Source organism: Triticum urartu, chromosome 6, assembly GCF_003073215.2.
Source record: "Triticum urartu cultivar G1812 chromosome 6, Tu2.1, whole genome shotgun sequence".
Lineage (NCBI taxonomy): Eukaryota > Viridiplantae > Streptophyta > Magnoliopsida > Poales > Poaceae > Triticum > Triticum urartu.
The window spans coordinates 493,425,592-493,441,885 of record NC_053027.1 but is presented as its reverse complement, the minus strand read 5'-3'; positions in this window follow the sequence as shown (position 1 = coordinate 493,441,885).

Genomic DNA, 16,294 nt, shown 5'->3' with positions numbered 1-16,294 from the left:
TCCTGTGCCCAAAGTAATGTCGTATTTAACGGTTGTCATAATTAATCCTAATGCCCACACTAATATCTAGCAATGCCAGTGCTTTAGAAATTGCTACTGTCCTTATAGGATTGCCATTCAGATAAGGAACATGCTTCTTTTCATTTGATGCATGTTTCATCACTTGTTAGTCACCCTCCTTTCCACCTTTTTTTGTGCAAACAGAGATATACATTTCACGCTCGATCTTAGTTGAACTACACAAATGATATCCAAATTATAGTTGAGCATTCCAGGAGCTTCATAACCAACCTTGATGTTGCTCAATTTTATTGCAACTAATGAAGAAGAAGCTCTGTGGGTTTCGTTTTCTGATGGAAATGGAACCGGGGCTGGAGCCCTTTTCTTAAAAAAAATTGAAGAAGAAGCTACTAGCTCACGGGACATTGCTTCATTTTAGGTGAACTGCACCAAAAGGTCCCATGAATTGAATCATCCATGTTGGTGATTGAAAGAGCCAGCTTCAGCATCCCAGTCTAAGCACCCCTGGCCTCCATCCTTGCGACGCACGGTACACCTTGTTTGCCACCTGCTCGGCCCTAGTGTCACTGATAAAATGAAGTAATAATGCCGTTAAAATAGAGCGAGTGTCATCTCTATCATTTCATTTCCAATGTAGATAAAGAAAGTGCTTCTCTTTGTTAATGTATGTTTCATCAACTAGTCCCATTGTTAATGTTTAAGCGTTTCTGCAAACTGGGGTGCTTAATTTTAGTTGATATGTACAAAAATAGAGATTTGAATGTCTCAAGGCGCCTCCTTGTACTACCGTTGTACACTGATGTTCATCACTGGCAGAAGGTGTATCTGGGAGACTTGGGACGATGTCCAGTATGAGGCATCGCATGGCCCATCTCGCCCTCGCAGCATGGCATACTATGATACTATTGCAATATTTTCTTCTATTTATTTTGTGTGTTTCATCAACTAGTGCCACTATAATGTAATCACGCTTTTTCATTATCTATGCAAAGAGGGTTATTCAGCTGCATTTTGGTGGAACTGCACAAATGTACATATGGAACCGGCATATATGCAGAGTGCGAGGTGTGCCAAGTAAAAAATTACCGACACCAACCATGCTGCATGCACGCATTGGCATCCACCACCACCAGTGGGATGTGTGGCGCTCTCTGTGGACGGATCTTTCTCGGCAGCAAATCATCTAACCAAATACTAGTAGCTTATATTGGCAGTTTTCTAGGGAGTACTCTTTTCTGAAAGAAGCACCAATCTATTTTTCATTATTTGTACATTGTGTCACAACTTTGACCCAAAGGTCCAGAGCTATTTTAGGGTGATTGGCGTAGTACTCGGAGACTGATTGTAAGCATGATTTTCATTAGCTGTCACACTGATTGTAAGCATGAGCAGGTGGAAGATTAGGTTACTGCGAAGCTTACCTTAAACCCTACCACCGCCGTTGAAACGAGGCGAGCGTCGAGGGAACCGTGGAGAACGGCGGGGAAGCGACGTCGCGCCATCCGGCCTCCTCTTGCGGTGGGAGAACGAATACTCCTGTGGCTCCGGCTGGCTCTGCACCCTCACGAATGGCACACCATACTCGATTGATTCGTTATCCTCTAGGTGCTCGACCTTCGACCTGTACGCCCACCACCTCCGCCTGACTGTCGCCTCGAGCGAATCTGTCTGTTCCATCGCCCAGAGGAGATACTCGATGAACTCGGAGGACTGCGGCGTGACTGCTGCCGAGGAGTACATGTACATCGCCGCCCTCATCGCCGCCGTCTTGCTCTTTCGCATACATTGCCACATGGCCCGCATCGGCCTCGAAATCTCCCACTCATTGTCAAACCAACTAAGGATCTCCTTCAACCTGGCTAACTTTGCCTGGTCGCCGCTGGCGATCTGTCTGATTCGCTGCTGCATCCTCTCCGTAGATGTCCTTTTGAGTGGTCCGGTGCTAGCTTTGGAAGATGGGAGCAGAGGCGGTGGTCTTGCAATGGAGAAGAGGGAGAGGCGAGACAGTGGTTTTGGAATGGAGATGATGGAGAGGAGAGGAGGTGGTTTTGCAATGGAGAAGATCAGAAGAGGGAGAGGCACGACGGTGGTTTTGGAATGGAGATGATGGAGAGGAGAGGAGGTGGTTTTGCAATGGAGAAGATCAGAAGAGGGAGAGGCGAGACGGTGGTTTTGGAATGGAGATGATGGAGAGGAGAGGAGGTGGTTTTGCAATGGAGAAGAGGGAGAGGAGCGTGCGGCAGCGATTTAGGATTGGACGAGAGGGCCAGCGCGCTGTGACTGGATCAAAATCAAAATCAATTTACCCTTCAATTAAGAAAGCGACCCCACATTAACTAGTCTCCCTTTTATTCTGGGTCATAATTGACCATGATTTTCGCACATAAAATAGATGTTATACGTTGCAAAAATAATATAATTTGAATGTACATTCAGATACGAACCAAACGATAATTTTTTTGGTGACATGCATTCACATTTTGCTGGTCAAATACAGTACGTGGTCAAACTTTGGCCCAAAATACGCAAAACAACAAAAAATACTTCCAAGACCAGCGCCGCTCTTCCGCTCTTCTCCTCTTAAACCACCGCCGCTCCTCTCCTGTTCCAATCTAAATGCATCGCCGCTCCTCTCCTCTTCCATTTCAAAACCATCGCCCCTCCTCTTCTGTTCCAGTCCAAAACCAGCGTCGCTCCTCTCCCGTTCTAATCCAAAACCAGCGCTACTCCTCTTCTCTTCCATTCAAAAACCACCACCGGTGAGTGAAGGTGCTGTGGAGAAGTAGATCGATGGAGGAGTACAACCGATACATGAGGATCGCAGACGACGACCCTGTGAAGCTAGCTAGGATGTTGGAGGTACAGTCTTGGTTTGATAACAAGGACCAACTAGCGGTGACGACGACATCCATGGCCAAATATCTGCAACAGAGCGAAAAGGCGGCGATACTCCCGGAGGGAGTCGCGCCAGAGTACATAGAGCTGCTCCTCTGAGCCATGGAGCAAACAGATTCACCGAATCCGATCGTGAGGGAGCGGTGGTTGGAGTATCGATCCCAGATGGAGCATCCACCAGAGATTGAAGGATCGAGCATCTACAGGGTGCCATTTGTGAGGGTGTCCTGCCAGAGCGAGCCGGTGGAGTCTTCGTCGACCGAACCCAACTGCAAGAGGAGAAAAGCAGTTGGCCCGACGATGCTTCCCCGCCATCGTCTCCCTCGCCGTTCACATCGTCTCACGGGGCGGCTGTCTGCTATCGAGGAATAGGAGGGGGCTCCCCCCCAGCCCAATAGTCGGGCAGGTTGTGAATTGTCAGGAGGAGCTTAGGGTTGTCAGTATTTACAGGTTGTGAATAGTGTTTTGTATTGTGTATTTTGAGAGTACTTTCAGATATGAATGTCTTTTGAATTTCAGATTTGCAGTATTGAGCATATGAAGTATTTTATGAATTCTAGAGATCTGTTTTTAGCACTTAAAAAATATAGTTTCATAGGAGTATAAAAGTGCAGACAATGTGATTCTCGGAGAAGAAACTGCAAGTTTCAGTTTCAGATAAGAAACTGCAAGTTCAGTTTCAGATAAGAAACTGCAACTTTCAGAGGCAGAGCATTTATATTAACTCGGCCTTTTCAAACAGGGTTAAATGTTGGAAGTTTTATTCATGGTCGAAAATGGAACTACCAGCCAGTTAACATCATGTTGATCAACATTCATGCATAGCACATCTTCATATGATGCACAGTCAAAATGCCCACACAATGTCGAGTGTGCGAAACACAGAGAAAACGAGGGACGAAGTTTTGGCAAGTGTTGGACGTGGTTTTGGGCTGCCTCGTCTAGGCTTTCATTTTTAACATGCGCAACCCACGACCTCGGATGGGAGGTCCATAGGCCTGTTTGGCAGCCCAATTTATATTTTTTTTTTGAAGAAAACGCAGAGGTCTGTTCTATTTTTCTATATAAGAATAGGAACGCCAGGTCCAACTTATGTTTCCCTTTTAACTATATTATATATATTTAAATTATTTTATATGTTATTTTATATTATTTTTATTGTCATCATATATTTAACAAATACTTACATATGTAAGAAAACAATATCCCACATCTTATTAACTTATAAAAACAATTTCTTAACAAATAAAATCCTGGATTGTTTTGGCACGAAAATCCTAGTGATTGTGTACAAAAGCTTGGTAAGATTTAAGGATGAATGTAATAATATCACTTATTATTTAAATATATTTATAACAAAATGCTCAGCCCCTTTTCTATTTTTTGATAACATTGCTGGCCCAACCCAACATTATAATTAGAATCAGCCCAACAAAATCGTGTATTCCGAGAAAGTGCAAATGACCTGTAATTTTTAGGAAATAAAATAAATGGGCCGCATGGACGCTACATTATTTGTTCACCCAGCCCAGCTAATGGCTGTAATTCAAAAAAAAGATCAAATTGACTATAAATTCTATCGCACAAAAAAAGACTGTAAATTCTAAAAAAATGAGTTGAATATGTGCCACATTTTTGGAGGCTGAAATGTGGGCCAATAGGTCGAAACCAACGCAAGTCGTTGTCAATTTAGTCAACAAATGATTCTGGCATGTTAGCCGTTGGATTTACATCCAACGACCGGCATCCATCTTCAATCTCTCATCTTCTTCCTCCAGCGCCGTCGGGACCACCTCCCGCCTCCTGCTGCTAGCAGCTCTACTCAGCACACTTCGCTATGAAGCGCTACTCCACCGTTGGCCAGGCCATCCCTCCACCCCTCCACACCTCATGTTCTTCTCCACCGACTGCCGAACCACACCGCACTAGAACCAGTTAACCCTCGTACACCTCTCCGTCTGCGACTCTACTCCCGCGTCTTCCCATCTCCGGCTCGTCGCTGTCCGGGGCCTCGCCGTCGTCCACCACCTTGGATGCGCTCGGCGCGGCGTGGTCAACGTGGTCAACGAACGACACCATCGTAAGTAGACTGTGCGTGGAGAGGCTGACAGCTGGGTCCACGGCCGCATACAAGGAAATGCCTCCTTATTACGCGCAAAATAATGATTCCTCCACCTGACATCTGGGACCCACCGAAAGGGCCTCTGTATTTCACGAAAATAACGTGCCCCCCGCTGACATGTCGGACCCACCAGCTATCTTCGCACGCAAGGAAGTGTCTCCTTATTATGCACAAAAAATGAATATCCCCCTGCTAGCTGGAACCCAGCATAGTGGGAGGCTGACTTGTGGGCCTACCAAGTTGACGGGGACGGAGGGCTTTGTCAACTTAGTCAATATGAATGATTCTAGCTCCTGTTACCGTACGATGTTCATCCAACGGCCGTAGTGCTTCTTCAACCTCTGGTCTTCTTGCTCCAGCCGCCCAAACCAACGTCGGTCGTGCCGCGTGCTCCTGCTTCCCGTGGCCGGCTGTGATGCCGCAGAGGCCTCACCGCCCCTACTACTCCCACCGCTGGCCAGGCCATCCCTCTACTCACCCATACCCCCTGTTATTCTGCGGCGACAGCAGCCTCACACCGCAGCCTAACCAGTGAACCATCGTACTCCTCTTCGCGTGGGCATCCACTGCCGCGTCTTCCCCGGCTCCGAGTCGTCCCCTTCCTAGTCCTCGCTGTCGTCCACCGCCGTGGTGCTCTCGGCGCGGCATGGTCAACGTGGTCAAGGAACGACTTCCATCGGACGTGGACTGTACGTGGAGAGGCTGACAGCTAGGTCCAGGGCCGCAGCAAGGAAGTGCATCCTTATCACTCGCAAAATAATGATTCCTCCACCTGACAGCGGGGACCCACCGGACGGGCCACCGTATTTCACAAAAAAAATGTTTCCCCCTGACTGCTGGGACCCACCAGCTACATCTTCGCACGCAAGGAAGTGTGTCCGGGCAAAAAAATGATTCGCCCTCCTGACTGCTGGGACCCACTAGCTACATATTCGCACGCAAGGAAGTGCGTCCGGGCAAAAAAACGATTCGCCCCCCCTGACTGCTGGGACCCACCAGCTACATCTTCGCACGCAAGGAAGTGTGTCCGGGCAAAAAAACGATTCCCCCTCCTGACTGCTGGGACCCACTAGCTACATCTTCGCACGCAAGGAAGTGCGTCCGGGCAAAAAAACGATTCGCCCCCCTGACTGTTGGGACCCACCAGCTACATCTTCGCACGCAAGGAAGTGCCTGACAGTCGGGACCCACCTGGTCGAAGCGTACATAGCGTTGTCATTCTGGTCGCGAACGTGTACGTACATATATACTGGTGGATGTAGAGGCGCGCACATGTCGTACTAGAGGCGCGTACGTGTCATAGTAGAGGCGTGCACATAGCATGTACACGTACGTATAGCGGCCAGGGTGCAAGAAAGAAAATACGGCCACGTATGTGTACATACGGGCGGGGTCTCAAACGCCTACTCGCGCATACGTACGGCCAGGGCTCGTGTACATGGCTGGGTCGGAACGGAGAAACAGCGTCGTCGTCGTGTTCATGGGGAGGCAACGGAATGCGTCGTGTTCATGGGGAGGCAACGGAATGCTCGTGTTCATGGGGAGGCAACAGAATGCGTCGTGTTCATCGGGAGGCAACGGAATGCGTGGGAGCCAACCGGCTGGGTCGGAACGGAATGCGTGGTCATGTTCATCGGGAGGGCTTGGACGGAACAGGCGATGAAAACGAGGTCAGGCGTACCGCAAAACGGAGGAAACGGACCTCCTATGTTCGGAACGGGGTCATGTTGATCGAGAGGGGTGTGGCCTACCGCAAAACGGAGGAAACAGACCTCCTACGGTCGAAACGGGGGTCCTGTTGATCGGGAGGGGTGTGGCGTACCACAAAACGGACGAAACGGACCTCCTACGGTCGAAACGGGGGTCCTGTTGATCGGGAGGGATGTGGCGTACCGCAAAACGGACGAAACGGACCTCCTATGGTCGAAACAGGGGTCCTGTTCATCGGGAGGGGTGTGGTGTACCGCAAAACGGGACTCCACGGGATACTGTTCATCTCCACCGTCGACCTCCTCCAGCCTCCACGGGCTCTTGTTCATCCAGCCTCCACCACGCGCTACTCCACCGGCTACTGTTCAACCACCCCTCCACGGGCACCCCTCCACTGTCTACTGTTCATCCAGCCCTCCATACCACGGGGTCCTGTTCAACCACCCCTCCACGGGCACCCCTCCACCATCTACTATTCATCCAGCCCTCCACACCACGGGGTCCTGTTCATCCAGAGGCCACGCCACCGCTCACTGTTCATCCAACCCCTCCCCCCCGCAACGCTCACTGTTCATCCAATCGATCGGCTTCGGTTAGCAGCAGTAGCGAAGGAATCGCTCGATCGGGTTCAGTTAACAGTCATCGATCGATCGCTCGGGTTCAGTTAGAGCCCAACGCCTCGCTCTGGTTCAGTTAGAGCCAATGCCTCGTACACACGCGCGTACGTGTACGAGAGAAACATGCATCGCTCGGCCCCAGACCTCCCACCGTAACCGGGAACTCCCCGAAATCCCCCCCCCTTGCTTCTACCATGGTTTTTTCCGTCATGGACGACCCAAAGAATGTCATGCAGCTGCATCTCCGGCCCGCCCAGGACGAAAAGCCCATTTTTTGTCATGATTTTTTGTCATAGAAGTAGGAGCCCACCACATCTATGATGATACCGGATTTTGTTACAATTATCGTCATAGAAGGGTCATATGTATGACAAAAAAATTTGTTCGGCCCAAAATGTCACGGATGTGTCTTTTTTTGTAGTGTATGTTGTTGTAGATAGATGGCCCGTGTTGTTGTTCCGTTGAATTTTAATGCATTCCTAGAGAAAGCTAAGTTGAAAGATGATGGTAGCAACTACACGGACTGGGTCTATAACTTGAGGATTATTCTCATTGCTGCATAGAAAAATTACGTCCTGGAAGCACCGCTAGGTGACAAACCCACTACAGGAGCAACGCCAGATGTTGTGAACACCTGGCAGAGCAAAGCTGATGACTACTCGATAGTTCAGTGTGCCATGCTTTACGACTTAGAACCGGGACTTCAATGACGTTTTGAACGTCATGGAGCATATGAGATGTTCCAGTAGTTGAAGTTAATATTTCAAGCAAATGCCCGGATTGAGAGATATGAAGTCTCCAATAAGTTCTACAGCTGCAAAATGGAGGAGAATACTTCTGTTAGTGAACATATACTCAGAATGTCCGGGTACCACAACCACTTGACTCATCTAGGAGTTAATCTTCCTGATGATAGTGTCATTGACAGAGTTCTTCAATCACTGCCACCAAACTACAAGAGCTTTGTAATGAACTATAATATGCAAGGGATGGATAACACGATTCCTGAGCTCTTCGCAATGCTAAAAGCTGCGGAGGTAGAAATCAAGAAAGAGCATCAAGTGTTGATGGTCAACAAGACCACCAGTTTCAAGAAAAAGGGTAAATGGAAGAAGGGGAACTTCAAGAAGAATGATACGTCTCCAACGTATCTATAATTTTTGATTGCTCCATGCTATATTATCTACTGTTTTGGACTATATTGGGCTTTATTTTCCACTTTTATATTATTTTTGGACTAACCTACTAACCGGAGGCCCATCTCAGAATTGCTGTTTTTTTGCCTATTTCAGTGTTTCGAAGAAACGGAATATCAAGCGGAGTCCAAACGGAATAAAATCTTCGGGAACGTGATTTTCTCACCGAACGTGATCCAGGAGACTTGGACCCTGCTCCAAGGAACAAAAGAGGCGGTCACGAGGCTGGGGGGCGCCCCCCCTAGGGCGCGTCCCCTGCCTCGTGGGCCCCTCGGAGCTCCACCGACGTACTCCTTCCTCCTATATATACACACGTACCCCCAAACGATCAGAAGAGGGGCCAAAAACCTAATTCCACCGCCGCAACTTTCTGTATCCACGAGATCTCATCTTGGGGCCTGTTCCGGAGCTCCGTCGGAAGAGGGCCGTCATCACGGAGGGCTTCTACATCATCATAGCCTCTCCGATGAAGTGTGAGTAGTTTACCTCAGACCTTCGGGTCCATAGTTAGTAGCTAGATGGCTTCTTCTCTCTTTTTGGATCTCAATACAAAGTTCTCCCCCTCTCTTGTGGAGATCTATTCGATGTAATCTTCTTTTTGAGGTGTGTTTGTTGAGACCGATGAATTGTGGGTTTATGATCAAGTCTATCTATGAATAATATTTGAATCTTCTCTGAATTCTTTTATGTATGATTGGTTATCTTTGCAAGTCTCTTCGAATTATCCGTTTGGTTTGGCCAACTAGATTGGTAGTTCTTGCCATGGGAGAAGTGCTTAGCTTTGGGTTCGATCTTGCGGTGTCCTTACCCAGTGACAGAAGGGGCAGCAAGGCACGTATTGCATCGTTGCCATCGAGGATAACAAGATGGGGTTTATTTCATATTGCATGAATTTATCTCTCTACATCATGTCATCTTGCTTAAGGCATTACTCTGTTTTTAACTTAATACTCTAGATGCATGCTGGATAGCGGTCGATGAATGGAGTAATAGTAGTAGATGCAGAATCATTTCGATCTACTTGTCACGGGCGTGATGCCTATATACATGATCATGCCTAGATATTCTCATAAGTATGCTCAATTCTGTCAATTGCTCAACAGTAATTTGTTCACCCACCGTAGAATACTTATGCTCTTGAGAGAAGCCACTAGTGAAACCTATGGCCCCCGGGTCTATTCTCATCATATCAATCTCCATTACTTTAATCTTGCTTTGCTTTTTACTTTGCTTTTTTACTTTGCATCTTTATACCAAAAATACCAACAATATTATATCTATCAGATCTCACTCTCGTAAGTGACCGTGAAGGGATTGACAACCCCTAATCGCGTTGGTTGCGAGTAGCTATCGTTTTGTGTAGGTACGAGGGACTTGAGCGTGGCCTCCTACTGGATTGATACCTTGGTTCTCAAAAACTGAGGGAAATACTTACGCTACTCTGCTGCATCATCCCTTCCTCTTCGGGGAAAACCAACGCAAGCTCAAGACGTAGCAAAGAACAGCAAACCAGTTGCTGCTCAAGTGAAGAAACCCAAGTCTGGACCTAAGCCTGAGACTGAGTGCTTCCACTATAAAGGAACTGCCCCAAGTATTTGGTGGAGAAGAAGGATGGCAAAGTGAAAGGTATATTTGATATACATGTTATTGATGTGTACCTTACTAATGCTCGCAGTAGTGCCTGGGTATTTGATACTAGTTCACTTGCTAACATTTGCAACTCGAAACAGGGGCTACGGATTAAGCGAAGATTGGCTAAGGACGAGGTGACGATGCATGTGTGAAATGGTTCCAAAGTCGATGTGACCGCCGTCGGCACGGTACCTCTACATCTACCTTCGGGATTAGTTTTAGACCTAAATAATTGTTATTTGGTGCCAGCGTTGAGCATGAACATTATATCTGGATCTTGTTTGATGCGAGATGGTTATTCATTTAAATCATATAATAATGGTTGTTCTATTTATATGAGTAATATCTTTTATGGTCATGCACCCTTGATGAGTGGTCTATTTTTACTAAATCTTGATAGTAGTGATACACATGTTCATAGTATTGAAGCCAAAAGATGTAGAGTTGATAATGATAGTGCAACTTATTTGTGGCACTGCCATTTATGTCATATTGGTGTAAAGCGCATGAAGAAACTCCATTCTGATGGACTTTTGGAATCACTTGATTATGAATCACTTGGTACTTGCGAACCATGCCTCATGGGCAAGATGACTAAAACTCCGTTCTCCGAAACAATGGAGTGAGCGACAGAGTTATTGGAAATCATACATACTGTTATTGGAACAATGTGGTCCAATGAACATTGAAGCTCGTGACGGATATTGTTATTTTCTCACCTTCATAGATGATTTGAGCAGATATGGGTATATCTACTTAATGAAACATAAGTCTGAAACATTTGAAAAGTTCAGAGAATTTCAGAGTGAAGTGGAAAATCATCGTAACGAGAAAATCAAGTTTCTACGATCTGATCGTGGAGGCGAATATTTGAGTTATGAGTTTGGACTTCATTTGAGACAATGCGGAATAGTTTCGCAACTCACGCCACCTGGACCACCACAACGTAATGGTGTGTCCGAACGTTGTAACCGCACTTTATTAGATATGGTGCGATTTATGATGTCTCTCACTGATTTACCACTATCGTTTTGGGGTTATGCTTTAGAGACGGTTGCATTCACGTTAAATAGGGCACCATCTAAATCTGTTGAGACGACACCTTATGAACTATGGTTTGGCAAGAAACCCAAGTTGTCATTTCTTAAAGTTTGGGGCTGCGATGTTTATGTGAAAAAGCTTCAACCTGATAAGCTCGAGCCCAAATCGGAGAAATGTGTCTTCATAGGATACCCAAAGGAGACTGTTGGGTACACCTTCTATCACAGATCCGAAGGCAAGATATTCGTTGCTAAGAATGGATCCTTTCTAGAGAGGGAGTTTCTCTCGAAAGAAGTGAGTGGGAGGAAAGTAGAACTTGACGAGGTAATTGTACCTTCTCCCTTATTGGAAAGTAGTTCATCACCGAAATCAGTTCCAGTGATTCCTACACTAGTAAGTGAGGAAGCTAACGATGATGATCATGAAACTTCTGATCAAGTTACTACTGAACCTCGTAGGTCAACCAGAGTAAGATCCACACCAGAGTGGTACGGTAATCCTGTTTTGGAAGTCATGTTACTTGACCATGACAAACCTACGAACTATGAGGAAGCGATGATGAGCCCAGATTCCGCAAAATGGCTTGAGGCCATGAAATCTGAGATAGGATCCATGTATGAGAACAAAGTGTGGACTTTGGTTGACTTGCCCGATGATTGGCAGGCCATAAAAAATAAATGGATCTTCAAGAAGAAGACTGACGCTGACGGTAATATTACTGTCTACAAAGCTCGACTTGTTGCAAAAGGTTTTCGACAAGTTCAAGGAGTTGATTACGATGAGACCTTCTCACCCATAGCGATGCTTAAGTCTGTCCGAATCATGTTAGCAATTGTCGCATTTTATGATTATGAAATTTGGCAAATGGATGTCAAAACTGCATTCCTTAATGGATATCTTAAAGAAGAAGTTGTATATGATGCAACCAGAAGGTTTTGTCAATCCAAAGGGTATTAACAAAGTGTGCAAGATCCAGTGATCCATTTATGGATTGGTGCAAGCCTCACGGAGTTGGAATATACACTTTGATAGTGTGATCAAAGCATATGGTTTTATACAGACTTTTGGAGAAGCCTGTATTTACAAGAAAGTGAGTGGAAGCTCTGTAGCATTTCTAATATTATATGTGGATGACATATTGTTGATTGGAAATGATATAGAATTTCTGGATAGCATAAAAGGATACTTGAATAAGAGTTTCTCAATGAAAGACCTCGGTGAAGCTACTTATATATTGGGCATCAAGATCTATAGAGATGGATCAAGATGCTTAATTGGACTTTCACAAAGCACATACCTTGATAAAGTTTTGAAGAAGTTCAAAATGGATCAAGCAAAGAAAGGGTTCTTGCCTGTGTTACAAGGTGTGAAGTTGAGTCAGACTCAATGCCCGACCACTTCAGAAGATAGAGAGAAAATGAAAGGTGTTCCCTATGCTTCAGCCATACGCTCTATCATGTATGCAATGCTGTGTACCAGACCTGATGTGTTCCTTGCTATCAGTTTAGCAGGGAGGTATCAAAGTAATCCAGGAGTGGATCACTGGACATCGGTCAAGAATATCCTGAAATACCTGAAAAGGACTAAGGATATGTTTCTTGTATATGGAGGTGACAAAGAGCTCGTCGTAAACGGTTACGTCGATACAAGCTTTGACACTGATCCGGATGACTCCAAGTCACAAACCGGATACGTGTTTTTATTAAATGGTGGAGCTGTCAGTTGGTGCAGTTCCAAGTAGAGCGTCATGGTGGGATCTACGTGTGAAGCGGAATACATAGCTGCTTCGGAAGTAGCAAATGAAGGAGTCTGGATGAAGGAGTTCATATCCGATCTAGGTGTCATACCTAGTGCATCGGGTCCAATGAAAATCTTTTGTGGCAATACTGGTGCAATTCCCTTGGCAAAGGAATCCAGATTTCACAAGAGAACTAAGCACATCAAGAGACGCTTCAATTTCATCCGCGATCAAGTCAAGGAGGGAGACATAGAGATTTGCAAGATACATACGGATCTGAATGTTGCAGACCTGTTGACTAAGCCTCTCTCACGAGCAAAACATGATCAGCACCAAGACTCCATGGGTGTTAGAATCATTACAATGTAATCTAGATTATTGACTCTAGTGCAAGTGGGAGACTGAAGGAAATATGCCCTAGAGGCAATAATAAAGTTGTTATTTATATTTCCTTATATCATGATAAATGTTTATTATTCATGCTAGAATCATATTAACCGAAAACTTAGTACATGTGTGAATACATAGACAAACAGAATGTCACTAGTATGCCTCTACTTGACTAACTCGTTGAATCAATGATGGTTATGTTTCCTAACCATAGACATGAGTTGTCATTTGATTAACAGGATCACATCATTAGAGAATGATGTGATTGACTTGGCTCATCTGTTAGCTTAGCACGATGATCGTTTCGTTTGTTGCTATTGCTTTCTCCATAAGTTATACATGTTCCTATGACTATGCGATCATGCAACTCCCGAATACTGGAGGAACACTCTGTGTGCTACCAAACGTCACAAGGTAACTGGGTGATTATAAAGGTGCTCTACAGGTGTCTCCGATGGTGTTTGTTGAGTTGGCATAGACTGGGATTAGGATTTGTCACCGCGATTGTCGGAGAGGTATCTCTGGGCCCTCTCGGTAATACAGATCAATATAAGCCTTGCAAGCAATGTGACTAATGAGTTAGTTACGGGATGGTGCATTACAGAACGAGTAAAGAGACTTTCCGGTAACGAGGTTGAACTAGGTATTGAGATACCGACGATCGAATCTCGGGCAAGTAACATACCGATGACAAAGGGAACAACGTATATCGTTATGCGGTTTGACCGATAAAGATCTTCGTAGAATATGTGGGAGCCAATATGAACATCCAGGTTCCGCTATTGGTTATTGACCAGAGACGCGTCTCGGTCATGTCTACATAGTTCTCGAACCCGTAGGGTCCACACGCTTAAAGTTCGGTGATGATCGGTATTTATGAGTTTATGTGTTTTGATGTATCGAAGGTAGTTCAGAGTCCCGGATGTGATCACAGACATGATGAGGAGTCTCGAAATGGTCGAGACATAAAGATTGATATATTGGATGACTATATTCGGGCATCGGATGAGTTCCGGAGGTCATCGGATAATTATCGGAGTGCCGGGGGGGGTATCGGAACCCCTGGGGGAACTAATGGGCCAACATGGGCCTTGTGAGAGAGAGAGGAGTGGCCAAAGGGCTAGCCACGTGCCCCCCCTTGGGAGTCCGAATTGGACAAGGAAGGGAGGGGGGCGCCCCCTCTTTCCCTCCCTCTCTCCCTCTCTTTCCTCCCCCTCCTTCTTCCTAGTTGGGCTAGGAAAGGGGAGTCCTACTCCTACTAGGAGGAGGACTCCTCCCTCTCCTTGGCGCGCCCCAAGGCCGACCAGCCTCTCCCTTGCTCCTTTACATACGGGGGCAGGGGGCACCCTAGAACACACAAGTTGATTGTTTCCAGCCGTGTGCGGTGCCCCCTCCACCATAATCCACCTCGGTCATATCGTAGCGGTGCTTAGGCGAAGCCCTGTTCCGATAGCATCATCATCACTGTCATCACGCTGTCATGCTGGCGAAGCTCTCCCTCGACACTCTGCTGGATCGTGAGTTCGTGGGACGTCACCGAGCTGAACGTGTGCAGATCGCGGAGGTGCCGTACTTTCGGTACTAGGATCGGTCGATCATGAAGACGTACGACTACATCAACCGCGTTGTCATAACGCTTCCGCTTACGGTCTATGAGGGTACATAGACAACACTCTCCCCTCTCGTTGCTGTGCATCACCATGATCTTGCGTGTGCGTAGGATTTTTTTTGAAATTACCGCATCCCCAACATCATACGTACATACCCATCCATTAGATGACCGGGAATCCCGTATGCAAGCATCCGAATAGTCGTAGTGCATTTTTGGTAAGAGGAGAAGCCAACCTTTTCAAGGGCATCCTCTTTGCATCTAAAGTAATCATCATATGCCACCACTTTCTCTCGAATACGGTTGAACACATGTCTCGCCATCTAGAAACGACACTTGAAAAACTTGGGATTGAAGAGGGGGGACGCGCATTGAAAGTAGTCGGCGAAGAGTAGGCGATGGCCGTTCTCTCTATTGTGATTCAACGCGGGAGCATGGCTCGGAATCGACCCCTGAACCTCGGCCACTGCCTAGCAGTGTGGTCGATGACGACCAAAGTAGCAACCACAAAGTCCTCACGTCTGACGACGAATCATCCAAATCACAAATGAAATTGTTGAAAAAGAATCCAGCCTCATTATCCATTGTACCTTGCGGGCAAAGCGTCCGACACCTTGCGAGCGTGGTGGAGTTCCCTCCAGTGAAGAGTCGGGCGCCCTCCCCGTACAGGAAGAAGTCCTGTCGAAGCGAAAGTGGAGGGGAGGCGAGTGCGACAGGCACCCATGGCTTCTCGTGCACCAACGCTGGCAAGAATGTGCCTTGAATGCGGCTTTGAGGAGGGGGAGTGCGTGGATGCTTGAGACGGCCTAGGTGGCGTTCAAGCGGCCGGAAGTGGGCGGCGGCTAGGGTAACGAGGACAGATGGTGTCGGAGTGGAGGTGAAGGAGTGGGGCGGGGAGGGGAGAATGGCCTGCGTGCCACTAACGGGCGGACCATTGGGAGTACAAGGACGAGCGTCGGCGTGGATACCCTTTCCAAAATTGGTCTGGAAATGGATCGTGGGCGGACAAAAAAAGACACCCGTTTGTTTGGGTCGCTGCGTTGGGCCACGATTTGTGTCTGTTTTAATTGAAATGGATAGGGACGAACAAAGTACGATGTGCTTTGGAGTTGGCATAAGAGCATCTCCAATAGTATGTGTATATTTGGATGTCTATATATTCATGTAGACAATGGTCTAAAAAGATTATCTCATATACACGTCCAGTTTTGCATCAGAATGTCTATATATAGGGACCATGACAGGTGAGCCGTCGCTGGGAAGAGGAAGAAATCATGACTGCAGCTGAGTTTAGACAACGCCTTCACATTGTCCAGGCGTGGA